Source organism: Lonchura striata, chromosome Z, assembly GCF_050655825.1.
Source record: "Lonchura striata isolate lonStrDom1 chromosome Z, ASM5065582v1, whole genome shotgun sequence".
NCBI lineage: Eukaryota > Metazoa > Chordata > Aves > Passeriformes > Estrildidae > Lonchura > Lonchura striata.
The window spans coordinates 78,387,721-78,402,275 of NC_140740.1; the positions used below are offsets into that span (position 1 = coordinate 78,387,721).

Here is a 14,555-nt window from a genome sequence, read left to right on the forward strand (position 1 = left end):
TGAGGAGCCTCTTTGAACCCTGAATTCTTATGCGAAACACCCAGCACACTGCATAGTCTTCACATAGGCTGAAATTATAAAATATCTTTCTGAATTAAAAAAAAGCATGAAGTCCTCTCAAAACAAAAGTAAATACTACCTTTATCATAATACAGTAATCAATCTGTATTTAAATAGTGTAACAATTTTATGAATACTTTTATTTTTGAAATGAAAAATATCTATCTTTTCATCTTTAACAATCTGTTAGGTTTGTGGGGGAAATATGTGGTGAGCTACCTCTGTGTGCTAATTTGCTTTCTTACCAGAGTTGCTATAAAATTGAAGAAGATCCTTCTGAGACAAGAAAGTTTTATTCCTCCTGTCATTTGGAACTCAAATTCTAATGTGTTTTTGGAATAAGCATAAAGAAACATGAATATTTTTCATTGTTCTGATTATAAAATCAAATAATTACACAGATGAAGTGGGTACAATAATTATTCACTGGGCATATACCAAGTTACTGTAGAGGGACCAAGGCAGATTTTCAAGGTCTCTATAGTACTCCTAGGGAGTCCACTTACTAGCTTGGTATGTGCAGAAATTTTGTGGAACAGAAGAAACTCATCAATGCAAATGAGTGGATAGCTCACACTTGCTTAAATCAGAATAGGAAAGTAACATGGAAAATGGCTTCTTTGGAGCTAAGACGGAACACAGAAATTTCACTGTTCCATCTGTGGTACACAAATTCCAAATAATTGAGCTTTTACACCCCTGCTGTGCTACTGTCTGCTGTCGGAAGTTCCCACGTCACTGCATACACCATTAAAATTTCCATTAGCAAGTTCTCTACTGGAAATGATCAGGTGTTTCTTGGCCACAGCATTCTTCTTTAGGGCTTTATCTGGGAATCTTTTATTACTGTTTCTGAATCACAGTAATTTGACCAGTCTATAAGTGACAGCATCTAAACAACCACTCTCTTAACTAAAATAGTAAGAATAAAATAGTTTCTGAAAGACAATGTCTCCCTTACTAATAACTTTAGTAATCCTATGCTATGTAATTTTTAATAAAATATGTGGAAAACTGTTGGCTGCTGTCTGTTGGTTCAGCAGAATTGTCTTGTGCAGGAAAAACAGTGAATTTACCTTAAAGCAGGATACCTAATGTCATTTTTCTGACTAAAAAAAAATACTTCTCTTGCTTTTTTCCCCATTTGTTCATATCCTCCTATTCTGGGGTTAGACAAGACTTGTACCCATAAATTACAAAAGTTCTGGCAAGAAAATATGAACGATCAGTTTTCCTTGATGATTTATGAATGACACGGTGTCCTGACTGCAGTGAAATCTAAGTCTCCGAGTCCAGAATCTTGTCATGTTTATGACAATATATCCATATTAATGATGTGCTGTCTTATGTCAAATATGGTCACAGAACTTTTAAGCCATGGAGCAACCCAGTTTGGAAAGGATTGCAAAAGACATTCTTATTCAGCCTATTGTGAGAAAGGGAGTCTAGATGAAATTATCTAGCACACTTCAACTACATCTTGAAAATTTCAAGGGATGGTAATTAACCATATGATTGGAGATGATGTTCCAGTTGTTGATGGTTCTCACTGTAAAAAAGTTCTTTCTTACATTAACGTGTAACTGCTAAGTTTTCCACTTTCTTTTCCCTTTGGAAAAGAAAGCCTCCATCCTCTTGTGAACACCCATCAAATACTGGAACACTTGGAGTGGTCCCCCCCAGAACCCTCAGGGACAGAAACCTCATTCCAATAGTCCTTCCTGATAGAGCTGCCTCTCCAGCCCATTGGTCATCTTTGTTACCCCACTTTGGTCTGTCTCCAGGCTGTCTGCATCTTTTTTTTTTAATTGTGGGGGCCAGAAACTGGACACTACTCCAGGTACAGCACAACAAGCATTGAGTATTTTGGGATTATCACTTTTCTCCTTGTGCTATTAATACCCCTGCAGATGTGTTTGCCTTCATTACTGCAGAGGTACACTGACTTGTCCATCAGAGCCCTTTCTGCAGGGCTGTTCCCCAAACATACGTTTTTGTCATCCCAGCGTGGGACCTCCCACTTTTCTTCCTTAAACTTCATTCTCTTCTTGATGTTTCGCTCTCCCAGCTCGCTCATGTCCCTCAGGAAAGTATTTTCCATGATTGTTCTGATCTTTGATAGGATAGAGTTTTTCCTCTCCCTAACTGGTATTGTAATGTTATTTCAGATTTAATATGAGAATAATAATTATTATAGACTGATGTTTTGTTTGTTTCTAAGTTTGGCTTACCCTGTTTCACTCAGGGACTCTTCAGTTTCTCATACCCTGCTCATGAGAAGGCTGAAGGGCCACCATACACTGGGAGGAGACACAAACAGGACAGCTGACCTGCATTGGCCACAGAGATAGTCCATGCCATAGAACATCATAAAAACTGAGAGGAACTGGCTGGAAATCTGCTAACGACTGGTGAACAAGTGCATTGTGCATCCAATGTTTTGTATATTTTAGCTATTTTATCATATTTATTACCAATTTTTTTTCTGTCTAATTAAATTTTCTTTATCTCAACTCAAGAGTCTTCTGATTCCTACCCTTCTGTCTTGGTTTATGGCAATTTAACAGGCAGACACTTGAAAATAACGAACATCGAATTTAATTTTAACCATTACCCTTTCACGAATAAGGAGAGATGAATGTGAGAAGATATAAATTAAAAAACAAAAATCAGGTTTACTAAAAAATGAAACAGCAACAGGTAAAATTTACACTAATAATCACTTGATAAAAAGGTGCTGAATTCTCACTCCCCAGAAGAAAAGTAAAACAAAATGGTTGAGAAGGCCCTCCTCCAAGATGGCACTCTCCAAAGATGGCCACACCATCAGACACAGGAAAAACGGCAAACAAACCCCCCTATCCCAACCACACATGGAGAGAGAGAACAAAGAGAAAAGCAACACAACAACCAAACTGCTGTGATTGCAAAAGCTCCTTTTTCCCTCAAACAACAAGGAGCAAGGACCAAACAAAAGGGTTCTGGAGTCCAAAAACAGTCAAAAGCCTCCCCTAAGCTGTTTCCTTCATGCAACCTCACATCTAGCAATGGCAGCTCTGTCAGCAGTGATGGCTGGAGAGATATCATGGCTTGAGAACTCAGAAAATGGAGAACTTGAGAACTAGAGAATTCAGCCACTGGGGCAGTGGTGAACCTCTGCAGGTCTGGTAGTGACAGTTCCTGCTGCAGACAGGTATTGAGACATTCACTGAAACAGCTGTGGATAGCAAAATGCAGCTCCTCAGGTTAGATAGATATAGATACAATATGCATTATTTTTTTGGTGAGGGGGAGGGCTACCCATGACTCTTGTGCATTCTATCTCCCATCCTGCTGGGCCACTTGTCCACCTAACCACCCAGTTTCAAGTCATCAGAAACTTGGCATAAGTGCTTTCCATCCCATTGTCAAGGCCAAATGTGAAAGCACTGAATGGGCATGGGGCCCTCTGACAAATCCTGAGAGAGCCAGATTTGGGCAGGCTGCCCATCTGATTAAAACCTTTTGAATAGCATGTTCTGAATGCAGCCTGTTAGCTTGTTTCCTATCCATTTCACATCCATCCAACCAATCTGTATCTTACAAATTTTTCCAGGAGAAGGCAGTGGGAAACAGTGCTTTGCTTCATGCTTTGCTGAAGTCCTTTCAAGAAACATCCACTGCTCTCCCTAAATTAAGATAAGTGATCAGGTTAGTCTGTCATCTTAAACCCATACTGGCTTTCCCCCATTGCCTCTTTGTTTGTTTTCTAGTAATTTATATGAGGACTTGTTCAATTACTTTGCAAGATATTGAAGGAAGCCTGTCATTTCCTGGTCCTTGAGTCCTTTTTGTAGATAGGCATGACATTTTCCTTCTTCCAGTCATGAAGGACATCCCTTGATTTTCACAGCATATCAAATGTTGTAGGCAATGGCCTTGAAACAGTGTCAGCCACTTCTTTTTACACCTTGTGGTAGATTCTGTCTAGGTCCATAAATTTATGTGGGTTGTGTCCTTGCAAGAGATCACAGCTCAGTCCATCTTCCGGCACCAGTGTGTCAATGTACACATCATGGCTTCTTGCTTCTGTGATCTAGGGTCCAACAGCACTGGCAAAGACAGAGGCAAAGAGGACACTGATAATCTCTCTCTTTTCAGCAGTATTAGTGAAATTTCACTCCCTGTTTAGTGATGGACCTTTACCTTCCCCTTGTTACATAAACTGCAAATCCACCTCTGATTTCTTTCCTATTTTGCTCAAAAGTTTGAGCTTTCCAGTTGTGAGCTTCTCTACCAAGTTTCTATGATTCCTCTGGTATTCATAACTCATGGGTTTAGTATGAAGCTGCCATTCTTCCTGTTTGTTACCCATATTATAATCATTGTAATACATCCACTTAAGGTAACTGGATAGCTGAACTTAGCATCCTACATTTTGGAAAAGGTTGGGGAGCATTCTTCACTACTCTGCTCATGAATCTACCCTCTTGCTCATGAATAAGCAGGTGTTACATCTTTGGTCCCTACCCAACAAGTTCCTTAATTAGAGGAAAAATATTTTAGAAAAATTTTGTGAAAAGTATATTTTCCGACATCTGCAATTTCTGTCAAAATAAAAAACTCACTCTTTTCTCATGTACATGGTAGTAGAAATGTTTTCCTAGAACCCTATGTATAATGGATTGAATTTAACCCACACTCTTTTAAATTCAACAGAATTGAAGTTCTTCCATGCTTTGCAATGGTGAGTTTTCCTGAAGTGAATAATGTGAATTCAATACAATTGTGGTGTTTCTATCATCTTAAGTATTAGCAAGCCAAAGGATGAACCAAAATATTATGCAAAGTGTGTATACAGATTTAAACTTTTGTTTTGCAGACATTTATATAGGATTTATTGATCAGCAAATTAGACACAAATCATATTTAAATAAATGAAATCATTAATGTCCATATTGAATGTAAACTTTATAAACTTCACTTTTTCATACAGGGTAATGATCCTCTAAACACTCTAAATATTTCAAATCTTAATAAAATTTAATTAATATCAGGTTTAGATTTTTTAGGCAATAATCTTTGCAGAATTGAAGTACTTGCTTTTTTCATATTTATGGCATCTGAAGTTCTTGTCATGGTGTTAATTAAAATCTAAAAGAATGTTGGCGGCCTTTAAATTAGTTGCTCCTCCTTTCCTCATATTTTCTTCTCCCACTGATTCTTACTTTTTATTTGTGGCATTCATTTCAGAAATAGGTTTTGAAGATTTTTTTTGCCTGTTTCCCACTTCAAGCAGTTGGAATGGAAATGACTGTTTTTGACAAAACCACAATGCTTATTTTAATGTGTTTTCTAGTCATAGCTATGATCATAAAAACAGTAAAGTGCAGTGTATATTATAAATGCTTAAGGCTTACATTCAAGTGAGCACTTGAGAAACAAGTGAAATACTATATATTTGATTTTAACATCTGTATTTTTCCTGCTTTTTGAGCTCTGTTTGTTTACACATCACAGAAAAATTTGAAATAATTCAGCACAATTGAGTCTTGCCACAAATGGGTTATAGTTCTGCATTTTATTTTGGAGAGTGAGTTCCCAACAGGGACTTAAAACCAAATTCATAGTCTGAAGAGTTTCGTGGCAGAATTCAGTTAAGTAATATAGGCATGAACAGATTGCACTACATGAAAGCATACTCCCTTATTTTTTAGTCATGGCTGCTTTTTTGTGTGCAGACACATCATCTCAGTAGTATCCTAGAAGATTTACACGTAACAATATAGAAACGTCTGTTTCCTTCAATCCTTGTTAACACCTGGATGTCTTCTCAATTGATGTCAAAGCACAGTGAAATTATTGCCTAACACTAATAGTAAAAAAAAAAAAAATTAAATCATCAGAAAGAAAGCACATCAACCCTGCATGAGACTGACCACGAACTTCCGTGGATTATCCAAGTGGTTTCTTGTCATTGAAACCTCTGCTGGTTACTCACTTTAAATTGTCCACTTGTATCAGACTGTCTTTCTAACTTAAGCAAATATTGCAAGGCTACTTTATCAACTTCAAATGAGCTTGAAACATATTGCAATTTTTGCTCCCTACCAACTGAGAGAACACAGGGAAAAGTTGAAAGAAATATGAAAAAAAAAAAAAAAAGTATGTGTATAAAATAAGAATTGTCTTGGTAAAGAGAAAGCTTAAATGCATTCTGATGTCCAGAAAGTGCTGCAGGAATTGCATCTGGACATTTGAATTCTGTCCATTGATTATCTGGAAACATTTTCATTGACTGAAGAAAGCTGCCTGTGAGCATTGCACAAGCTTTTTGTCCAACTATATCAACAGATTGTGTAAAAAAGGATAAAAGTCTAAAATTCCATTTTTGCAACCATATTATTTTGTAACCATAATATTTTACATCCTAGACAAAAAAGTAGATTAATAGTGTATGCAAAAGACTGCTTTGGAATGCAAAGGCAGCTGTCTTGAGGAGATCACTCTGCTATTTTGTACATGACATACACGATCTTGGTAAGTAGGTCTTAATACTAAAGGGAAAGTCTAGACATAACAATAAGAAAGGTTTGTGCTTGCTATTCTAGATCACAATAAAATGCAAACTGGTATGCCCAAAATGATACTTCTAAAGTCCTACTGGTGTTCTTCTGGTGTATCATGCAGCTGAATCAGCTTGTTGATTTTTAGGCTGATAAAAAATTATGCTCTTCCATCTTTTTTTCCCTTACCTGACACTTTCACTGTCTGTCATTTAGGTATCATTCTTTTAGTAGGACAAGCAGCACTGTTATTTAAGGGAACTCATAAAAAGAGCCTTACAGGGGATAGGGCAGTAGAGAGGCACAGCACTTCAGGAGCAAAGGAGCAGCAAGACTCTAAATCAATCCCTTCTTTTCCCAAGAGCATTTTTTATTTGCTTACATCAGTTACCTGTTTTGCAGCTCAGGCTCAAAGAGAGGAATAGACAAAACTAAAGGAAGATATGTTACAGTATTGGAAATGGATGGCTAGGTTTAGAGTTTTCCTTAGGACAGATTTGCTGTTGAGTAAAGGTATATGAAACTTGCAATCAGATTAGATATTCCAACTAAAAAGATGTTAAGTAAAAATACTGATGAGAAAGAAGTGGGCCTTCTTTTGTGGTCTTCAGGAGTTTAAGAGTTTTCTGCTACTCTTCTGTTGTTAGCTTGGAACATTCAAAGCTTTTGGTGTAAGCCATGTATATTTGCCTCTAAAACTCACCAAAAAAAGGGAGAAATAACAGAGTTTAGAGGTGTTACTGGACCTGAAGGGAATTGTGTGTTTTTAGTTTTCTACTATGGTTCAAGTCATTTTCTACAGAAAAATGCTTAAATGCAATGGAAGTTGATAGCAAAAATTATTTACTGAGTCTAAAAAAAGAATAAAAACAGATTAACTAATTTGGAATTTACTTATCAATTCCTATATTAATTACAATTTGAAAAGCTAAAAACTAGTGGGAGAATCTAATTGAAAAAGTAACAATAGACATGGAACATCTACAGCTTCATTACCTTTTCTATATCTGAAAGTTAGGTGTAATACTTTGAGCCACGTACAGGTGATAAAATTAAGTGCACCAAGAAGGACAGAGCAGGGAAACACCAGATTGCTTCATATAAGAACTAAATTAATTTTTCTTATTTCCACACTTTACTCCCTGAAATTTAAAAAAATAAGAATGTATTTTGTGAAATGTTCTGAATCACAGGTTCTTTTAATCTATTTCTTGATGCTTTAGAGGCCCTTTTGGAACATAAAATAATAGCAGTCAGGTTTTAGTTTTCTCTCTAATTGATATGTGTGTTGATTCATTACTATTGAAATTATTGGTGGGAATAGAATATGGTATATGATATGGTATATTCGGAAACAACTGAAAAAGTGCTAATTATTCACATTTCCTTTGATATTTTTAGAATTGTCAGTTTTGTATTTGAACTCATTTTAAAGTAATATAATTTTGAACAACAATTCTTTTAAAGTACTAAATTTCAAAGTTTATTTAATTTTTAAAACATTTATTTTCTAAGTTTTTCCTTTTTTCTTGTTGTAATAACACATTTTTAATATATAGATATGTGAAAACTTTTTCAGTCAAGAAAATAATTTACAACCAGTCCCTAGTTTATGGATATAGTCTTCATTCAATTTTGCTACTGCACTTGCAGAGCAAAAAAGCTTATCCTCATTGACAGATTTTTAAGGTAACTTCTGGGTTAATGTTTCTTTCCTTCTTTATTTCTTAATTGTCACTTGTAGATTTTTTATATTTCTGAGTCTTGTGACAAGCCTAATATTTCAATTAAAATGTTGCAAATTTCTTCTCGTATGATCCCACCTTACAAATAATCTGGTTTTCCTATAATCATAACAGTCCCATGAATTAGCACAGAGGAGTTATAAAAATATTTTTTTCTGAGTTGATAAAAAGAAAAGCATTTTTGCTAAACAGACTGACAACCTCTCATGTAAATTATTCACAAAAGCAGAGACTTCAATCTCTTAAAATTCAGTCTATTAAAATTCAACAAAAACATTTAGCACATTTTGATCATAAACTAGTATGAGCAGGTCTTATCTTTGCTCAGTCTTCCTCTTTTTCAAGGTAGTCTCTTCTTGCTGCTGTTCTAGTTTTTAAACTCATGGTCCTGAGAATTCATGAATAAAGCAGTTTTAAGATTTTTCGTCTTTGGCAAGATAATGCTGTAAAACATTCTGCCTTTGATATCCACTCTGATGCCTCCATTAATGCAATCTGAGAACATATGAAAGAAAAGGGAGGCATTTTTTTGTCAGTAGCAAGCCATAATATTAGCCTGTGTTCTTGGAGAACTAGAAGGGAAGAAAGGAATAAATAAGATAAAACATAATGTTACCATATCTTCTGAAAGAGATATTGCTGGGTCTTTCAAGTGGTGTAGCAGATACTCAGAAAAAGCATTGAAGTTATCTGTGGTACAAAGACAATATATCTAGAATTATTTTAATGGTCATTCAGTGTATCAACTCCTCTGCCTTTAAGAGAGGAGAATTTGTATCCTGAGTATATAATCAATTAAAGGCAGAAAAAAAGAAATCAAGACATCATTGTGGATAGTCTACCCTTAAACTGAGAAACTAAATTCTAGGAGAAAGATCTCTTAGCAAGCATGCAGTTAGCTTACAGATACATCGTGTTGTTCTCATCTGTGTCTTCTTACAGAGATGATTTTTCCTTTACAGCAATGTGTCTCCTAAGAAGGCACCAGTGTCTTATTAATATAACCCAAGATACATATAGAAGGACATCAGAACTATAAATTCCTAAAGGAGAAGGAGTCATAGAATCAGAATAGTTTGGGTTGAGAGGGACCTTTAAATATCTAGTCCAACCACCCTGCTATGGGCAGGAGCATCTTCAACTAGATCAGGCTGTTCAGAGCCCATCGAACCTGACTTTGAATGTTTACAGGAATCTTTACTGCCTTTCTGGACAGCTCTGTTCCATAGCTTCAACACCACCATCACAATTTTTATTTCCTTGTTGTCACATTCCACTGTGGGGAACAGTAAGGAGTTCTTTTAGTAATGGATGGTCAGGAACTAAATTACCAAATGAGGTGCTCATTGTATTTGAGAACAGTTTCTTGGCAATGAAGGAGCAAAATAAAAAGTATTTACTTTATTAAAGAGGGCTAGAGAAGACAGAGCAAGAGGAAGAAAAATGGGAGAGAAAGGGAAAGAGAAAACAGAGGGAAAAGAGGGCATTGCCACCTGAGGTCAGGGAGTTCCCTCAATACCCTGAGGAGGGGGCTGTGCACGCTGCTGATCTGGGCACAGCTCCTGCAGTGGCTGGACACGAGGGGATGAGGGATCAGGCAGAAGGACCAGGAGCTGGACAGGGTCATGACAAGGATCATGGTAGTGGTCAGGGTCAGAGGCAGATGGGGTGGATGCAGGTGGCTCAGGCAAAGATGCAGAGATGGAGCAGGCAGGGTGCTGGTCAGGGACACAGAAAGGTAGGACAGATGTGAGGGTGAGCAGGAGCCAGTGAGGGCAGGAGAGCCAAAAGGCAAGACTCAAAAATGAAGTTCAAAGAGTCCTCAAAGAGTCAAAAGGAACAACCCTCAAGAGCCCCCAAAGGGGGTAGTTACTTTTTATGCCCCTGGCTCTTCCCAAAGTCTGCCTGCTTACCCGAGACCACGGGCCCAATCTGATGTCCCAGTGCAATCCATTGGCAGAAACCTTCTTCCATCTGACTGGAGAACGTCTCTGGGGTACAGAACCTTCAGTGTTCCCCTGCTGACTGCCTGTCCCCTGTGAGACATGAAACAGTGGCCAGGCAAAGTCCCCCCTCAGATACAAGCTTTCCTCTTCTAGCTTGTCTTCTTCTAGCTGCCTCCTGGACATGGCACTTGTGCAACCCCTCTCCCATGTCAACTCTCTGACAACCTTTGTTGAAGTGTAACAAAATTAAACTGGGTCCTCACACTTGTATTTAGTCTTTATTTATAGTTTATAGTATATATTTATAGTATATATTTTATTAGTCTGTATTTATACTTTCTTTTAATTTAAAAACCCATTCACCTTTGTACTATCACAGTAGGCTCTACTAGAAAGTCTGTGGCCATTTTTCTTTATAAACATCATTAAGTATTGAAAGGCAACAAGCAGGTCTCCCTGGTGCTTTCTCTTCTTCAGACTGTGAAGCCCCAGTTCTCTCAGGCTTACGTCATAGGAGAGACATTCCATCCTTCTAATGTTGTTATGGCTCTCCTCTGAACCAGGTCAAACAGGTGTATGTTTTTCCTGTGCTGAGAACCCCAGACCTGGACAGAGAACTGTACCTGGGGTCCCATGAGAGCAAGTGAGGAAGAATCACCTCCCTTGAACTGTTTGGTGACACAGCTTTTGATATAGCTCATGCTGTAGTTGGCTATTGTCATGGTTTGACCCTGGTGCAATGCCATGAAAATGCACCTTCTCCAAAAGAGTGCTGTGAGATGTGACCACAAACAGCAGAGCAGGCTTGAGCTTAAAAATAAAGAAAAAAGCTTTATTAACCTATAACTATAGTAAAAGATACACACAGAATTCAGAATGAAAACCTTCCAAAACATTCCTCCTCCCCTACCCAATTTCCAACAAAACACAGTGAGACAAAACTTGGACCCTCAATCAAGTTACCATCCATCAGATAATCGATTCTCAGTCCATCAGGGGAGAGAGGAGTCTCTCTTGTGCCATAGAGTCCCCTCCCAGTGTTTGCATGTTCCATCATTGTCCATGGTGAGTTTTTGTTGTATAAATTGATTCAATTATTTTCAGACCATAATAAAAGGAGATGAGTTGCTCTGCTGCTTACTTGCGTATGATGTCTCTGAACTATGCACAATATTCAAGAGTTAGTTAGGGTGCAACTTTATAGAGTAATACACAGGAATTTAGCTGCATATATGTTCTCATACCTATTATTTTGTAAAAATTTCTAATGTCTATTTTATGCCTAGAATGACTCTTAAGATGTAGTAAACTATTACAGTCATCACTGTGTATCTAAACTGAGGATTGATCTCATTCATCACTTTGTGTATTTAGTTGCATTTTATTTCCTATAATGCTTTCTTGACTAGTTTTTAGAGTTGGCAAAATTGTTTTAGAATATTTTTGGTTGGCTTTAATTTTTGCACTTGATAGATTGTTTTGAATTATCATATTACCTACATCCCCTTTTAAAAATCATTTGGGAATAAGATGTATAGCTCTACTTGTAGGATTCCTCTTAGGGTTCTTTGTGCCAGAAGCTAACAATGTCTTATTTTATTATTTGTATTTTTTTGATGTTCATGCATGAGAGAAAATTTCCTCTTAGCTCTTAGTAGTTCATATGGATTTAAGTAAAGGGCTGGGGAACTTTTGTAAAAGATCCAAATATAAATTTGAGTTTACTTTGAACTCCTTCCTGGAACAAAGTTTGTGAATATTGTGTCTAATCTGCAGAGTTCGGACTGCTGATAGAGTAAGGAGAGGAGAATAATTTCTATACTACTCTGTGATGCTTCCATAGAGGATGCAAAATCTGAGAAACCTTGTATCAAATGATAAATGAAGGAGCTGGGGGAAAAAGAGGCTCTTGAATTTTCTTATAGACACGAAGTTTAGGCTTTCCTCCATGCTGGAAAAAAGAACCTTATGAACGTCAGTTCTCATTACAACTCCAACCAAAAGCTTGTAACTATGGTAATTAAAGCATGCATGTTTACTTTTCTAAAGATGTTTTATTGAAAATCAAGAGCAACCTAAATAGTTTGTTTTATTCTAATAACTGGCTTCACGTGTTCAGTATTAGTAGGAAAATGAAAACATGGTTGAGTTCATAGTCCCATATAATCTGTTCAAGAATGTCAGTATTTTCTCTTGATAGTAGAAATGGATTGAAAATTTCTCAAATGGACAAAACAAAGCAAATAAATTTTCTTGATAATAATGTTTTCATAAGCAAAACTAAAACCCAGGCATCAACAATGAAAATATTGCCAAACCAAGCAAATCAAGCAACCAACCAAAAAACAAACAAACAAACAAAAAAAAACCCAAAAAAAAACCACACAAAAAAATCCCCCAAACACATTTCTTTAGAAATAAATAAATAGATTAAAATTTACAAGAGCTAAGGGATGTCTCATGCATGTACACAAGGCAGAAGGAGAAAATGCCAGTAGAAGAGAACTGAGTCAGGATATTCTTGAGTAAAACTCAAGTTGGTATGACAACATGATACAAGATTTGGAAGAGTGGGGTGCTGAGTGTGCTGATTGAAATAATTCTGAAAGTGGGTAACACATCAACTACATATTCCCTTCTTTCTTTCATCATGGAAGGATTCACAGCCTCCTCCTCTGAGGGTCTACACTGTGCCAGGTACACCCGTGTCCCTCTGGGAGCCATTTGGGCCCAGCCAGGCTGGACTGACAGCTGACCAGCACTATGACAGCAGATGGACTTGGGTTTGCAACTGGTGCATTTGTGGGTCATTATGCTTTCCACCTTCAGAAAAAATTGGAACAGGTGATTACAGGGACAGTAAAGCAGATTTTGACCTCTAGTCTGTCACGATACTGTAAAGGAGGCTTTGAATAGAAAATGACTAGATGAGAAGCTAGTCTTATTTTAAGTATAAATCCATGTACTGTGAAGGCCAAAATCAAAACAGGCCACGGAAAAATAATTTTGAATCATCTTTAAGGAAGATCGCCTTACTTAACAACAACGGTAAATGAAGCAGAAGTTTTATCACTGTTGGAATCCAGTGATAGAATCCAGTGATAAAATCCAGTGAAATCCAAACCTTAATCTCGTAGAAGATTCAGCAGATACTTTATGCAGCATCTTTCTTATTTTCCTCTGTGCAGTCCTTAACACAATACAGTCTTTACACAACTTTATCTTTATTATGCATCTGTTAGAATATTACCCTTGCATTTTTTTCTTTTATTCTTTTCCCCAGAAAACAGAGATTGGACAGTCTTGTCCCTGAAGAAATTGAGATAATATTTTTGGTTTATTGCAGAGGCAAATAGTAAAATGACTCTTTCATTCCTGATTTCCAAAGTACTGTGATGGGACACAAGTGCAAAAATAACTCAAAGTAGCTCACTAGATTTTATGGGTTTGAAGTCTGTGATATTGATACATTAGTTTAACAAGTCAACTGTAGCATATTTCTCTGCTGGAGGCACATCAGGTCAGAAAAGAAATCTTACAAAGAAATAGAATTAAATTTATTAATGTATTCATTTTCCTTGTCTTTATGTTGCATACTACCAGCCATACTCATAAATATATACAGAAACATATTTACAGTGTGACCATGCATCTTCCACACAGAAAAATGTTAATCAAGAGAGAATCTGACTGAGAAAGTGCAAGAGCACTGAAATTAGCTGTATGTTTTAAATGGCAAAATATATACGCATGTATGAAACACGTTTTATCTATGTTGAAATATACAGTTTTGAAGATAAGTGCTTAATTTTCTTCTTGGATTTCAATGTATGCAATCCGCAGTATAAAATTATACTACACAGTCATTAATACTAGGCAATCTCTATTAGTTTTACAAATAAACACTTCTACTGTTTTCACTATCACACCTCTAGCAGCAGAAACTAAATCATAAAATCATAGAATAATTTCAGTTGGAAGGGACTCTAAAGATTATCTTATATCAACTCCCCTGCCATGGGCAGGGACAGCTTTCACTAGACCAGTTTGCTCAGAGCTTCATCCAGCCTGGCCTAGAACACTTCCAGGGATGGGGCATCCACAGCTTCTCTGGGACCATCCTCACAGTAAAGAATTTCTTAGCAACACCTATTCTAAACCTACCATCATTCATTTTAAAACTGTCACCCTTTTCTTGTCACTCTCTCCCAGTACAAAATGTCCCTTTCCCTCCTGTTTGTAAGTCCCTTTTAGCTACT

General features: G+C 36.9%; 1 pseudogene; it reads left to right on the plus strand.

The window, feature by feature from the left end:
• The first annotated feature begins 12,689 nt into the window (after positions 1–12,689).
• LOC146763896 (dnaJ homolog subfamily C member 15 pseudogene) lies at positions 12,690–14,025 on the plus strand (annotated as a pseudogene).
• Positions 14,026–14,555: the final 530 nt, after the last annotated feature.